This window comes from Mesocricetus auratus, unplaced genomic scaffold (genome assembly GCF_017639785.1).
Source record: "Mesocricetus auratus isolate SY011 unplaced genomic scaffold, BCM_Maur_2.0 Super-Scaffold_100676, whole genome shotgun sequence".
NCBI classification, from domain to species: Eukaryota; Metazoa; Chordata; class Mammalia; order Rodentia; family Cricetidae; genus Mesocricetus; species Mesocricetus auratus.
The window spans coordinates 4,702,501-4,718,469 of NW_024429266.1; the positions used below are offsets into that span (position 1 = coordinate 4,702,501).

Here is a 15,969-nt window from a genome sequence, read left to right on the forward strand (position 1 = left end):
AGTAAAGGGCAAATATAAGATGATTTCATGTAAGTTCTGGGGTGTAGCTGAGCTGTGCATTCTGTGTCCCGCGGTAATTGCGAAGGCTGCTGCTTACGGAGTCTAGAAATGGGGGCTGGAGAGATGGCTTAGTAGTCAAGAGCACTAGCTTCAAGAGGACCTGGGCTCAATTCCCAGAACCTACATGGCAGCTCACAGCTGTCTGTGACCCCAGATCCGGGAGTTCTGATACCTTCGTGCACATAAAACAAAAGCTAAGCAAGAAGTCTAGAAATGGTGGGGGAGTGACTCCATGATTTCTGCCTTCACTTATTTCCTTTATTGGAGGAAGTGACATGAGAATTTACTAAGCATATTTCAAAAGAGATCCAGTGACACCTTTTTTGCTTAAACATGTTTCGTTGCATTTTATTTATTTGTTTAGTGTATGCACACATGTTGTGGCCTTGGGTGTGTGTATGGGGTAGGGTATGCTTGGGTCATAGAGTGGGCATCAAGTTCGGGGGACAGCTTGTGGGAGTTGGTTCTCTCCCTTCATCATGCGGATCCCAGGAATCAAACCAGAGCCTTCGGGAATTGTGGCAGGAGTTTTGAGCTGATGAGGTATTTCCATAGCCCTGCTTTGGTTTTTATTTGTGTTTGTTTTGGGGGGGGATGAGTCGCTTGTGTGTCCCTCTTACATATGGGTACATTCTAGATGTGTGCAAAGTGATACAGACAATTCCCAGGAAACCATACCCGTGCAACTCTGAGAGATGTGGAGTTGCTAGTCAGGCGTTTCTTGATGGCTGATGTGGAGCCTGGCTCAGCAAACAGTTTCCGTTTGCGTGATGGCTGCCTGAGACCACCAGAGCAAGCCCTCAAGGCTCACAAAGGCATGTGCTGAGCCCTGGGCTGGAGGTGGGGGTGGGGGCGAGACTTCTGTAGACAGCCCTAGGAAGAGGGAGGGTCAACCGGGTCAGCTGTGCCTTGACAAAGTTGATCATTGCTTGAATCTTCTCAGTTAGATGCCGTGTCACCATGAGGGCAGGAATTCGAGGGACCTTATGTTAGTGTGCATGTTTTTATCCTCCAGATAAGTACCCAGGGATGCTCAGAAACATGTGTGTCAAGGGAAGGAGGGACTGCCCTGTTCCGGCTTTGTCCGTACAGGGGCCTGACCTGCTAACTGGTGATATTCTCATGCTTGCCCCCCCCTTTGTTCTGGGCAACGCAAATCAGTTATAAAGAATGGGCCATGCAAGCTTCACAAGGGGAAATCCAAGTGTTTCCTTGGAAGTTCGAATGGTTACCCTGCAAGCCACCAACTGCATCTCTGTCGCCCAAGACCAGTACGCTGCTGGCCACACACGTTGTAAATGAAGTTTTTCTTCTGCTGAATGCATCAAAAATAGGGATTCTTGGAATTCGGATCCACTGTCTTTTTCATTTGTTTATTGTGGAGAGACATGGAGAGTGTGGAGAGGCCAGAGGGTGACTTGTGGGAGTCGTTTCTTCTCCTTTCAGTCATGTGACTCCAAGACCTCAAACTCAGGTCATCAGGTGTGACGCCAAGCGATCTTTCCCACTGAGCCATCTGACCCCCTGTCATGAAACCTGTGTCTTTAAAGTCTCTGTGTGGACAGAACATAAGCAAGTGTTGCCTTTCAGGCTGGGCAGTGGTGGCACTCGCCTGTAATCCCAGCACTCGAGAGGCAGAGGCAGGTGGATCTCTATGAGTTTGAGACCAGCCTGGTCTAAAGCAAGTTCCAGGACAGCCAGAGCTGTTACACAGAGAAACCCTATCTTGAAAAAAACAATAAATAAATAATAATAAAAAATCTTTAAATGCTGCCTTCCAAAACTGGAGTCATGACAGTGGCTAGATATTTGAAGAAATACTGTGTAAGGAATTAGCTTCTTGTTACATCTCTTCCAAGACTCCACACCAGGTGCTACTGCTATGCACTGGTGAATTAATCACACTGTGTTATAACCAATACTCTGGTCAGGTGCCTCAATCTTCATAAAAAGACTACCCAGTGTTCAGGAGACAATTTCTGACCTCATCAGAAGAGACAGGCCCTCTGAGAGGTCACTGGGATGTTCAGGAGAGACAGGTCCTCCGAGAGCACACTGGGATGTTCAGGGGACTTGAACCTGCCTGCTGGAGTGTAGTCCTCTGTTCCCAGCCCGGGGAGCAGAACGACACAAACAAAGGACACTGGCATCGAGAGGCACCCAGAAAGGTCTCCTGTTAGCATCACCCAAAGCCTCCTTCTCTTCGTATGATTACCATCTGATAGCCCACTCTGTGAATCGGGTCCACTTCCAGCCAGGCCGCCTCTCCTTTATCTGCACAGTCTATTTTAAGAGCGCTCTACTGTGAGGAGAGAGGGGCCTAGGCAGGAATCCTGTCACTTCTCATGTGACTTTGGGCGAGTTACTTGACTATTCTGAGGCCGGTTCCTCCTTCACTTATAAACTACCCCCAAAAAGAAAAAAATACAAGAAACAAAGCATGGATGGGCTCTTTCCAAGAATGTGAGAAGCAAGACTCAGCCACATGGACTCTGTCCTGTCTACTCTACCTACAAACTCATAACGGGCCGGCATGCATACACACACACACCATATACCACACACATCACACACACTCACACACACACGCACACACTCACACCACATACCTTACACGCATACCACATACCACACACACACACACACACACACACACACACACACACACAACTAAATAGTTTTTCACACAGCCTCTAAGGCTGGCACATTGACTTGCAGTGCTTCAGATAAGGGGTTCCCTCCTTTTCTGTGCCTTTGAGCATGGAGGTCACTGCTTAAGTGAGATGCTTAAAAAGCCACTGCTCTTATCTCTGTAGCTTTGCCAGTGTGGGCTGTGGCTGTGAGCCAAGAGTAGCCTCGGCACCTCTCGCTGAATGCCTGGGGTGACAGTGTACACAGCTTTACTCTTGCATTGAAGTTTCTCTTCTTAACATCAGCTAAAATAACCCAGCAGCTTTGGTATAAGCTAGAGGGATGGAAACGTAGAGTCTTTGTCTCCTTGCAGAATTTTAAACAGAGATGAAACATAGTAGAGAGATGGGTATTAGGTCTGTATGATGCTCAAAGACCCAGCCAGTACAAGGGAGTGGGCTATCCCTCTATGAGCTGCTCCAACCATCCAGCGTCTTATGGGTTACGTTACAAAATTCCTCCTAAGGCTGGGAAAATGGCTCAGCTGGTAAAATGTTTGCCAGACAAGCACAAGGACCTGAGTTCTAATCCCCATCCCCCATGTCAAACCCGGGGGTGGGGGAGTGGGAGACTCCAGGCAGATCTCTGGAGTTCAGTGGCCATGAGCTCCAGGTTCAGTGAGAGACCTTGTAGTAAAAAATAAGATGAAGAGTAATAGAGCAACTCTGCTACGTGCACATACACACATATCCCCATACAGACAGACAGACAGACACACACACACACACACTTTCTCAGCAGTTGTATACAGCTATAATAAAATAGCTGCCACCTGTTGACTATTTACTGATGTCCCTTTGGGGCATTCATGGCCTTAACTTCCTCACTGGGGGCACTAGCCGTGACAAGGACACAAACAGACCAATGAGAACAAATCTTGAATGGTTTCTAGATTCATTCAAGTGGGTGTGACCCATACAGTGGACAGGGAGCAGGGATGGGGTCTCTCTCTGACTGTCCCCTTAGGCACTAGGTCATTTTTCTTCCTTCTTTTCTCTCTCCTGATGCTGGCTAGCTTTGGGGAGGCTCTTGGTGCCACCCTCCAGCCTGTGTTCTCTGTCATTGCTTAGCACCAGCCTCCTTCAGTCCCTGACTCGGATGGTTCTGCAGGTCACAGAGGTTGCCCATCCCTGGCCTACCAGGAAGTGAGGCAGATGAGGAAGGTTGTCACTGGGCAGGAGGGAGTGGCTTGCAGGGCTCCGTCTTCCTGGCCTGCATAATCAGGGCCTTCTAAGTGACAGGAGAGCTTACTCTGCCTTTTGTATCAGCTTTCACAATAGCCAGGACTCTTGGCACAGCGTCCAAACTCAGGGTGTTGAGAGTTTGCGATGGCCCAGGGGAATGTGGAAGAAAACTCTGAAGGGAAAACCAATGCCACTTTTGGTTTCTACTAAAGGGAGGGAGGGGGGAGTGGGCTCCATAGCCCAGGGTGTGTCGTTTCTGGACGCGAGTTTACAAAGGTGTGCGGAAGAAGGTGTGCAATTTCGGCAGCATCTTTCACTCCTGCCTCTCTTGTTTACTGAGATTGGCAACGAGAAATCCATCTTTCCAGGTGTGATGGTTTATATCTCCATGCTTTGTTCTCACTTCACTTTGAAGGGCTTCCAAAAGAAATTTTTTTTATGGGCAGGGAAAGGAGGTTTGGCATTGCCTTCCAGTTTTTAAATCATACCCATACTTCAGACTTTAGGGGCCAATGAAGTCAGATTTTACTGCTTTTTTGCTTCCCCCTCAACTGTGGGAGAAGGAAGGTAATGATTCCTGCCGGTTTCCAAAGCTAGTTTGCCAGTTGGTGAAGAATTCAAGCTTGGTGCCTAACCTGTTTAACTTAGAGGTTAATCTCACTGTTTCTGGAGTTCAGAGAGCCAAGGTGTGCCCATGTTGCCTTGGGCGGCCACCTCTTGAGTGTAACTCAGAAGGCAGGATGAGGTAGAGGCTTGAGACTTGAAGTGACATGGGTAGAAGTTCAGAAGAAAATGTGATAGCTGTCACCCAGCACATGGGGCCCACTTTCTCAGAGGGTGCCATGAGGTAATTCCATTGTAGAAAGCAGGTGCTCTCACAGGCCCCTCAGTGGTTAGTCAACCTGTAGGCAGAGTTCAAGTTCCCGATAAAGACTGACTAATCTCCCTTGCCCCTTGCTAAGGGCTCAGGCTGGGGGCTGGAAGGCTTGGAAATAAATAGAACCAGGGATTGATTCATTCATTAGTGGGTTGGTAAATGCCACTTCCTACAGTAGCAACATGCATAGCATGCTGCCAGATATATCCATCACAGAGCCTGTGGGTTTGACATTTCTCCAATGGCAGGCAAGAAGGAACTTCTATGGATTTCTTTTTGTAATTTCTCCTTTCTTTCTTGGACATGGAAAATGAAAGTGTGTCTCCCCCCCCCAGGAACCCCCATCACCAAACCCCTCGGCACATACAGGAGTTATCCTTACCCAACCTGTTCCTGCTTCCAGCCAGCCCATGCAGAATGAGTAACTTTGGAAGCCTTCCTATAAAGAAACGGGAAGACAGGTGGATTTTGGAAGCACTTCCCTCTGCTCCAAATAGATGCTTAAATATGAGCCATGGCTTGGCTAACTGGCACATGACTGAAAACCCTTTACCGCTATTGCTATCTCTTGGCCTCAAAGCCATCAAGCCATTTTAAACAAGCTCTACACAACATACTCTTGGTGGGTGGCAAGGAGGAGGAGAAACACTTTCCATTCCTTCCTGTGCCAGTCTCACTGGTGACAAGCCAAATTGATCTTTTAAGAGACTGAATAAATGATCCCTAAATACACGTACACACATGGCTGACTGAGAAGGTAGTTCCACAGAAAGATCATTTGGGAGAGGAGAGAAGAGGAGAGGAGAGAGAGGAGAGGAGAGGAGAGGAGAGGAGAGAGAGGAGAGGAGAGGAGAGGAGAGGAGAGGAGAGAGAGGAGAGGAGGGGAGAGGAGAACAGAGGAGGAGAGGAGGAGAGGGTGGGTAGCAGGCTGGAGTTCAAGGCTCCGTTTCTTTGCTGTTTCTGAGATTCAAAGTGTTCATCAGTATAATGAAGCCCATTGATTTATGATCTGTTTGGCAATATTGCATTTTTTAGCCCCCCCCACGTCTCTTTTTGTCATTGGGCTCCATCCAAGCACAGTGAGAGCAACTTTAAAACCCCCTTACTCAACAGCTTTTATTAGTGATAGCATCCCACGACCTTTCTCAACATTCTTGAAGAAAAAGATAGAGAGTAATGTCGCTCCACTTTGCTCATTGTCCTTTGTTGGGGTGAACAAAGCATTTTCTACAGTGGCTATAGCACGTAATTATACAGCCCTCAATAGCAGTGTCTTGGCACATATCAAAGTTCAGAGGAGCCTTTAGAAAAAAAAAGATGTTTTGTGGCGGCCTAGGGAGGGTCTCATCTTTCCTTCAGAAAATACTTCAAGGCTCTTCTGTCTAGCTCCCTACTTAGAGCTTTTTCCCTCCTGCTTCATAAAGTTTAAAGGGGGTTCAGTGGGGTTCTGTGATCTGCTTCCTTTGAAAGGTTGTGCCTCGGCGCACAGAGGCCCTTTGACTTCAAGAGTTCGTGGATCCGTGTCTTTAGGTATCATGTGTCTGACCTTATCAGTTACTCCATTTAATGTAGGAGAAAAACTCTCGACTCTTTGTGTTTGTCTGTTTTGCCTCTGTGAGATGATTTGGTGAAAAGACCATCTTTTTTAACACGCCACCGAGAGCCCATTTCTGACTGTAACCTACCCTGTGGCTCTTTCTCTCTTTAAAAAAAATTGTCCTTGTGTTTTGTGTATGGATGAGTTCACAGTGAGAATAGAATTATACAAGGGCGGACGCACACACAAAAAAATCCTTTGCTTTCTCCCCCCCCATTCACCCTTCCCCATGATCTGTTGGCTCCCTGGCGGCTGTACCCCAATAGGCAAAGCGTTTAGCAAGCACAGAGGTGACTTCTGGGGTGCTGGGACCGTGTTGGGCTTTCTCTTGCTCTGGCCTACCCCTAAAGCCTTCATAATTAATTGCCCCTGGATGATGAGCGAAGTCTGAGGACAGTGTGGAGGGGTGGCTATTGTCTGGCGTGCAGTCCTCTCGGCCTGGCTTCATTCTTCACCCCACAAAGGGTTATCAATAGGACAGACAGCGCAAGTTCCCTTCTGAGAGCCGCTGGTGGCAGCCACAGCTTTTGGTGAGATGGAGCTATTGTGTTCGGTCCATCCTGGATTGAATGTCTGGAGAAGTTCTAACACCACACTGAAAGCCAGCCTGAGTACGTGGCCCGGATTAAACAGACCCACACAGCAAACCCAGAGTTTGCTGGGACTTGTCCCTCCCCTTTCACCGAGATGACAACTTAAAATCCAGTTTTCTCAGCATCCCCTACAGGGTCGTATTTAGCTTTAACAACTTGCTTCCTTGTCAGTCACAGGGCACAATGTCTAACCATCATCTGCTCGTTTCTCTTCCGTCACCCATATGAGTTGGCTAGTTTTCAAACAGCTTTTATTTTGGGGGGGGGAGTAAGCATAGGAGTTTAATTCTTGTAAGTAGATTATTCTAGTTTTAAAATACGGTTTTCACCCTCCAAGATTGCCTTAAGCCAATCTCCAGGGCTGTTTGGTAACATGACCTAAAACAAATACAATCTGCTCCCCGGCCCCTCCCACTTTTGGCTGAAACACACAGTAAAAGATGTAAGGAAGGTACAAGCAGCTACTGGGGAGAAAGCAAGGCTCTCCATGGATGACCATTAGGCTGGTTTGTTTTATTCTATTAACTAGGGTGAAGCCAAGAAAAACAAATATAACCGTTCTTCCGAAGAGTTGAACTAGCAAATTAGTAAGGTTTAAAAATAACGACACTGCAGAGCGTGTGGCCTCTTCAAGGCCGACAGGGGCCATATTGAAAAGAAATCTGTGTCCCGAGAGTGATTCTGTTTGGATGGACAGGCCTGCGGGGTGGCCACAGTCAACTCGGGCCCTGCTGCTCTTTGGAAAACACTTTGGCAGCAGACCTTTTGGTATTTAAGGAGAACCTGAATGTGGGCGTTGACACAAGTAACGTAGTCAAACCAAAAAGGGGTCATAAAAAATTAAAGTTCTTCCTCTGAATATTTCATGAGGAGCTATGAAAAGGGACGCTGGTGCAGGAGTCCTTTATGCTGGGACTTCTTCTTCCGGCCCCGAGCTATTGTTCCTTCAACCTCTCCAACAGACTTTCACTTTCAAACTGACAAAAGTCACTTAAAAGCCAGACAGCTGTACTAACACACCCACCTTACTGAGAGCAAGAGCCACCAGGGCAGGTGACAGGGCCTGCTGGGAGACCTTGTTTCAAACATGAGCAGGGCGCCGGCCTGCCTCCCGGACCATGTTTGGTGCTTTTGCCCTGGGTTTGCGGCTTTATCCCTTTTGTTGTTGCTGTTGTGCAGGTTAATGGGCGTCCTGCCCCCTCCTCACAGCCCCCCCAGATAGTTATTGCATGTTTGTCTTTCCCTTATGCCTTAGGTTGTGCCCAGAGTCACACACAACAGAAGTTGCAGAGAGTAGAGGTCCACTCCCTCAACTCGCTGGTGTCCCATCTCCCTCCGCCTGCCTGCATTCAGGCTCTTGAAGTGGGCTCAGATCCCCCTTGCCTCCTTAGCGGTAGCTGGGATTGGGTGAGAACCCAGGACACCCACCCTACCAGGGACGCCAAGCGAAGCCTCAACCCCCCCCCCCCCCCCCCCCGCCGTGCGTGTCCCAGCCCCCAGGGGCCACAGTCATGGCAGCCATGGAAAGCCCCCTCTGTGTGTGTGTGTGTGTGTGTGTGTATCCCAGGCTCCCTCCCCTGTCACCTTGTGTACAGTCTGGTGTGTGACACTGATGGTGATTATGTCATTATTTTGCTCTGGGGGCCCTGGCACATCTGCAGAGCCCCGGCACATCTTTGCTGCACTGGCACTGGTCCACACGGCAAATGCTTCATTAGCCCCGCTGCCGGCCTCCTTGCCAGACGCCGGTGCCCAGACCCAGGCTCCTTTCTGCTTCGCTCTTTTGTGTGGCTGATGAACGTACATCCGTCTTCCCAGTTCCTCCCCAGTTTTCCTAGACTTCTGAGTCCCCGGATGGCCCAGTTTTCCTGCCCAGATCACTCCAAAGTCCACAAGGAGAAGCCAGGTGACACTTCACCCCTGAACTCAACCCCCTCCCGCCCCAGCCCCCACCACCTCTGATGCTCCTTCCTGCTCCCCACATGGATGGTGACTTTGAATGACTGACTCCCCACCGCCAGGACTGATGGTTTTTTTGTTTTGTTTTGTTTTTTGGGTTTTTTGTTGTTGTTGTTTTTCAAACTTGCAATTTGAAAAGATAGGCAGGGATCCCTTCCAGTTTGCCATGGCAGGCAAGGTTAGCATGAGCTGTTAGATAGCCCTTATTGCAGGAAGCCTTTCTCTTCTAAGCCCCGCAAACCCGTTCCCATGTCTGCTGTACCTCACCCTGAAAAAATTGCTTCATTTTGCCAGCTAACCGAACGCTGGCTACACTGTGAAATGTTCCCTGTCTACACTCGGGACGCAGACGCCCACCCCCCCCACCAGAATCCACCGCCCCTCCTTCCGCAACCAGCTCCCCAACCCCCGAACAATCACCTATTACTGGATGCTTGAAGTGATTAAGGCTTGGCTGTTGGGGGAAACGAGCTGGTTCTCTTACTTCTAGAAAGTTCTGTGCTCGTTGGCAGCGCTGATTCTGCGAAGGTGTGCTGGCTCCTCCTCCGGTAACCACACTCCATTTCAGAGCTTAATATCTTGGGCCGAGATGACGGCTATATAATTGGTATGTTTAATTTCCCCTTAAATTTGAATTAATTGATCTGTGTTCTTGGTGACAGGCAGCTTCCCCATTGAGATTTAACCATTTCTTAGCCCCTGAACAGTGCGGCATGCTGTCAATGTCTCTGTGTTAGCAACAGCATCCTACAGTTCTAGTTTAAGGTACAGGTAAAGGAGTCAGATTTTTGCAGTACTCATGGTCAAACCATTACCCTCAACTCTACTTCAGAATCTTAGGACAAAGATTTCGGTAAAGATTAGGGAGCACTCCCTCCAGAGAACGAGTTGTTGCATTGTACCGGTTTCCCCAGACATCCCAATACAATTCCAAAATTGGGCGCAAGAATATGCATGAGCCCTGTTCCGAATATTCATGAACAGTCCCGCTGACAAGGTGAAGGGAGAGGAGGTGGGAGGGATCGTGGGACCACCCAGCCCCGTGTCAGCCCGGGCAGGCGCACATCAGGAGGGCCTGCCTGGCACCTATCCTTGACTGACATTTCCAATGCACCTTCCGGGATTGGATCGTTTTTGTCTCATCACCGAGGGCTTGTTAAAACCTTTTAAAACTTAACCTCATTCTCAGACTACACCACTCCTCAAAATAATCACTCTCTAAATTTACACCTGCTGTGAAAATAGTCTGCTGTTGTGATGACTCTGAAAGTGACTCCCGAGAAGCTGCAGAGGGACAGATCTTGGGGATTTGTGGACACAGTCACAGCCATTTTTTCTATTTCCTTTCATAGACTCTGAACACCTTTCCCCCATAGTCTTCACCTCTACAGATTAAGGAGCGATAATCCTTTTTAAAAGCCTAGTCACATACAGTCAATGGGCTGCCCCGATCACTTTAACTCCCCTGTGCAATGTGTTTCCGCCTGGCAGTGTTATTCCCAGGGATGGCTTCGGAAACTAAACCGCAAGGCAGAATTCCAGGTGTGGGTGGCCATGCTAGGGTTCAAAGACTGTCCCTTGTGTACACCCAATGGCACTCTGTTGACTGCCTTACCGATTTATCCTCAGAAGCTGGATTTCTTAAGCAATACATTTCAGTGCCTGTTTATTTTCTCGCTTCGGGGACCAAACCCAGGGCCTTGCGCTTAATAAGCACGTATTCTACATCCCTAACCCCTCAGCAGTTCATTGGTTAGAGCGATCCCACGGACTGCATGGTCCAGCTTTAAAAAGGGATTACCAGATTCTCTGTAAGTTCTGGTAGATGGAGTTGTGTGCACAGGACATATCCAATGGTAGGAGGAATGGTCAGGTCTACCTGCCACCCATGTGTCCTCAGAGTGTTCATACATGAGAACTATGGTGTTTGACCTTATGGGAAACAGCCATGGATCTGGGACATGAACCTGTAACAGCGACAAGTTGGTGAGAAAGTGCTGGCTTCTCTGTATTTGGGGATATGTCACAAGTTTATCTGCAAGCAGCCATTATTTTACCCGCAGGTGTCACCTCGAAACCTTGGGAAAATTCTCTGGGAGGATGCCTATCACAGTGGTCCCGGGCCAGTGTTAAAAAGTAGAAAGTTCAAAGCATACGCTCTGTAACCGGTCCAGTCAGGGCCTGCTCCCAGCTCTGCTGCGAGGTGGCTTAGAAATGCCGGCAAGGGGCTGGCCCTCTCTGTGCTCTTGCTTCTCATCTGTCAGTGGAGATGCAGTAGTACGCACTCGGGCTTGTGCGAATCCAGCGCACCCACGTGGGGTTCTCAGCACACAGGGAGCCCCGCAGAAGCCCCTTCTCTCATGGGTCTGTGGAGACAGTGAGCTGCTGGGGAGGAGGAGAAGACTAAGGGGCTGATGTATTCCAGAACCGGGGAGGCAGAGCCGGCAGAGGCCTCTCCATTCTAGCTGAACTGGGCTCCAGGTTGGGGGAAGACCTGTCTCAAGGGGGGTGCGGGTGGCAGTGGACGAGGAGAGGGCAGAGAAGGAATAGAATTCATAACGTCAACGAATGAAGTGCCCAACCCTTCTAAGACGTGCCGGAGAACACTTGAAGAAGATACCCAATATCGACCTCTGGCATCTACACACGCCTGCACACAAACACACGCATATATACACACGTATGACACACGCCTGCACACAGACACACACATATATATACATATGTATGGTACAGCCTGCACACAGACACACACATATATACACATATGGCACATGCTTGCACACAGACACACACATATATACACACGTATGACACGCGCCTGCACACACACAAACATATATCCACACATATGACACATGCTTGCACACACACACACATACACACATATGACACACATATGCACAGACACACATATACACACACATATGGACAGTAGCCCAATTATTGCATCACTTCCTTCTGTCCCTCGACAGCCAACAAACAGCTCTTGTCAGCATTGGGTCCACTAATCAACAGAAAGGGGATTCTTCCAGTCTTGTCCCAGTCATGGCTGTGAAGGTCCTGCTATCCTGGGACTGCCTGGGGACTCTGGGAGCTTCTGTTCCAGGAGAAGGGCAGAAAAGCGATGCAAGGGGCTTCGGGGAGGAGAGCCGGCCTGCAGGCCTGGGCTCTGGCCCCACTCACCTCCCCGGGCTTGACTCCTCCTCTGGAAAGGGGCATGAGTAGACACAGCTTTGCTGTGACGCTGCAGTGCCCCAACTCCAGAGCAGAGGACATCCTACATTCTCTCACAAGGCCCCCGAGGGCCTGGTTGTACTGCTCAGCCATGAGTGCCGAGGCCCTGGGGGTGCAGATGGCATCCACTCGGGGCCACTTCTGCCCGCGTGACTCTGCCCAGCTTAATTATCTCGGTGAGTGTCTCCAGGGTGCTCGTTTTCCTTTCCTCCCTCCCAAGGCTGCCTTCTCAGATCCAAATCTCAACAGCACCCACCCTTAGAGATGAGGGAATTCCCTTATAGGGACGGCAGAGAGTAATTTTTCAAATTGATCAACGATTGGTTGACTGACGTGGCACAGCCGCCCTGGCCGCTCACTTGGTTAGCCTGACTGGCCATACGACGAGATAGCAGTGGGGGCTTCCTTTGGGTTTCTACAACGTGCTTGGGTCTGTGTGTGCTCCGAAGAGCTGTAGGCTTCGGCACCTGAGCACACTGTTCTTTACCTCCCTTCCTTCAAGGAAGACTTAGCACTATTTGAGGTGTTCTGCCTCTGCTGCAAGGCATGGTGGGTAATGCTCTGAAAGCATCTCCGTCTTCTCCTTGAAGGACCATTGCTCATCAAGACCAGCAGTGGGATTCTTTCCCGGGTGTTGTGGTCAGGCAAGAAAATCTCGTGGACTGACTTGTGTGCTTCGCATTTCTTAGGACTGGTTACCATTTCTCAACTCAAATCTGCTACTGAAGATGACTGTTGATACAAAGTAATGTATCCACTAAGAACAGGTGAAGGTCAAGAAATGACCAGATACTAACGTCGGTGGGGGAAGATTAAAGAGAGGGTCTGGTCTGCATTCAGAGACCAGTTTTGATTTTATTTATTTATTTATTTATTTATTTATTTATTTATTGGTTTTTTTCGAGACAGGGTTTCCCTGTATTGTTTTGGAGGCTGTCCTAGAACTCGCTCTGTAAACCAGGCTGGCCTCAAACTCACAGAGATCCACCTGCCTCTGCCTCCCAAGAGCTGGGATTAAAGGTGTGTGCCACCAACGCCCAGCCAGAGACCATTTTCAAAGATCTGTTACTTGGGTGACTTGAACATCTATCTGTGAGATGATCTGTGTGTTAGGATCTCTGGGTGTGCCTTACCACAAGGCACACAGCGTTATCTCAAGTCCCTCTCGGCATTGGGAAGAGACTCCCCAGCCCCACAACACTCCTTGGTTTATTCTAGAAACTCTCCCCTGCTTCTCCAAGCCATTTCTTGAGAGAGTTCAGAGTCCTCAGAAGCTCATGCATGGCTTTTGGGGTACAGGTGTCCCCTCTGTATCTACCTGGGGCTGGTTGTCTGCCAAGCTCAGCGCCTTCACAGATGTCAAGTTCCCTGATATAAAATGGTGTAGTATTTATGTGCAACCTGTGCATACCTTCCTTGTAAACTTAAGTCATGTCTACGTGATGTCGAATTCCTATCATAATCTCAAGGCTGTGGTAGTGGTTCCTAAACTGTACTGCTCAGTGGTTATGTTAAGGGAAAAAAAACAAACTATGCAACATTCAGGGGAGACCATTTGTTTGGTCCTCCCCCCATGATAGCTTTGATCTGAGTTTGGCCAGCTCTCTGGAGATGGAAGGCCAATTCCAAAAGCTCACCTTCAGTCTGCAGAGGGTGGCTGTGAAGTAAAGACCAGTGGAATGCCCCAGATATAGAAACAAATACGCTGTGACTGAGCAATGATCTTGTAGTCAAAATCACGTGATGGAATGGAGGCTGCTAACATGTCCTTCCCCACAAACAACCCCAAATTACTTGGGGTATCCTAAGTCACTGTCAGCAGACCCCACAACGGGTCATCTCTCAGTCTCTGCTGATTCGAACCGCGTCAGGGCATTCTTTGGACTTGCCATGAGCAAGGGCTGTCCTCACTGCCCTTCCCATCCAGCATCTCCCTAGGAAATTCACTCCTACTGTTGCATCCACGGGAGTACAGAGCAAGCAGGCCAGGTCTAGTATTGACCTAAGCAGGGCTTACTTATGTGGGGAAAGCTGCTACTGAAAACCATCCCATAATGCACTGTCCGGCAGGACGGGAGTCACTGCGCATTATCTGTGCCCCGGCCTCCCTTTGCACAATATCAGAGCATTAAGGCCGTGTTGATTTTGGATAATCTTCTACCCAGGGACAGCACCAAGCTTGGCTCCTGTTTGCTTCAACCGCTTCAGCTGGTGATTGTCATGATAGCTAACCTCAAGAACTCTTAACTTGCCTTGACACCGGCGCACCTGTCACAGGCTGCCTTGATGTGTCGTTTGTTATCCCCACATCCCAACGGGTCGGCAGCCTTCAGTGCTGAGTTTCCCATCTGAACGTGGAAGCCAGGTAGGGGCGAGGCGTGCCGTGAAGCGCGTGGATAGCTCTGCTTAGCGAAATGAAGCCTTTACTCATAGGAAATTCTTAGTTTCCTAATCAAAGCAGGGCAGGGCCAGTGTGCTCCCATCCAGCTCAGCCTCTGTGCACGGCTTGTCACCTCTGCCCCCATCAACCGGGCAGCCTTAACTACATCTGGGGAATGGTGAGACATTGCAGGGTGAACCCGGGTGAGTCAGGCCAGGCTCTCCCCAAGAGCAGCTGCTGAGCCCTCAGGATTCATGTGCAAGGAAGGAACATTCGGCATCTAGAAATCTGGCAGACCTCAAGTCTGACTTTGAACAGGAGTTGTCTAACTGTGACCCACATGCCGGGCCTGACTGTTAGTCTCTTTCTGACAGCCCCTGAGCTAAGAACGGCTTTTGTATTTTTAAACAGCTGTAAGAAGGAAGCTTATGTTTCTGAGAGCCGCCCTTTATCAAGGTCACCAACCTCTGCTGGAGGCCACTTTCCTTATTGAAGACATGAAGTAGGCTGAGATCCCTCCAGTTGCTGCTGCCTCAAAATCAAATGGCTGTGTCCTCATATGGTGGTGGTATCTCGGTCTAGCCTTACTGCCATAGCCTAACAGGTGGGCAGTCTGGGCAGAGTGTTTCCAGTGGTGTCTCAGATCTCAGAATTCTCCACCGCACCTTTGGGAGATGGAAGGAGGGACCTTATTTTAGTTTCTGATGCCTTTTCTTGCTGCTTATTTTGTCAGTTCTAACTCAGACCCCCTCTTTTGAGATATGTGAAGAATTTGAGAAGGAAGGAAAATTTACCCCTGCCCCCAGCCAATCACAACAAATACGGTTTCCTGCTGTATCACTTCAAGATTCCCACGCGGGAACAAATGAAGTGGCTATTTCGAGTGTGTTCAAGAACTGGATTTCAGCCCCACTAAGTTAGTGTGGAGAATCCTTTAAAGACGTTTCCATTCTGCTCTCGGGTTGCTGGTACCAACTTTTCCAGGAGTATGGAAAAGATGACTTTATTACTTTCTTATCTGTCCGTGGAATTGACAGCAGGATGTGTACATAGTTTAAAATGTATGCATGGATTATTACCAGGAAGAAACGATGGTAAGACATATTTTCTATTACCCCAAAGTCATAGTTAGTGAAGATGTTGCCCTCTGGAACCCTGTTTCTGTGATGCGTATGTCGTCAACATCTTAAAGATGCCTAAGTCTCATAGCGGAGCTCCGAATTTTCTAAATACTTAAATTCTAGAAGGCAATTGCCCTTCGGATAAGGAAACAAAGAAAATGCCCGGCTGCTTCTCTGCTGTTGCCCACGCTGTGCAGACGGAGCTTGTGTCACTCACAGCCATACCCCTCAACAGCCAGGATGAGCCCCTCTGGTCCTTTCTCGTGGGAT

The 15,969-nt window shown here is 49.0% G+C and overlaps 1 protein-coding gene across 3 annotated transcripts in view; it reads left to right on the forward strand.

Annotated features, from left to right (window-relative positions):
• Positions 1–15,969, forward strand: part of Prox1 (prospero homeobox 1) — a 53,813-nt gene that overhangs the window by 23,358 nt on the left and 14,486 nt on the right. The window lies entirely within an intron of this gene.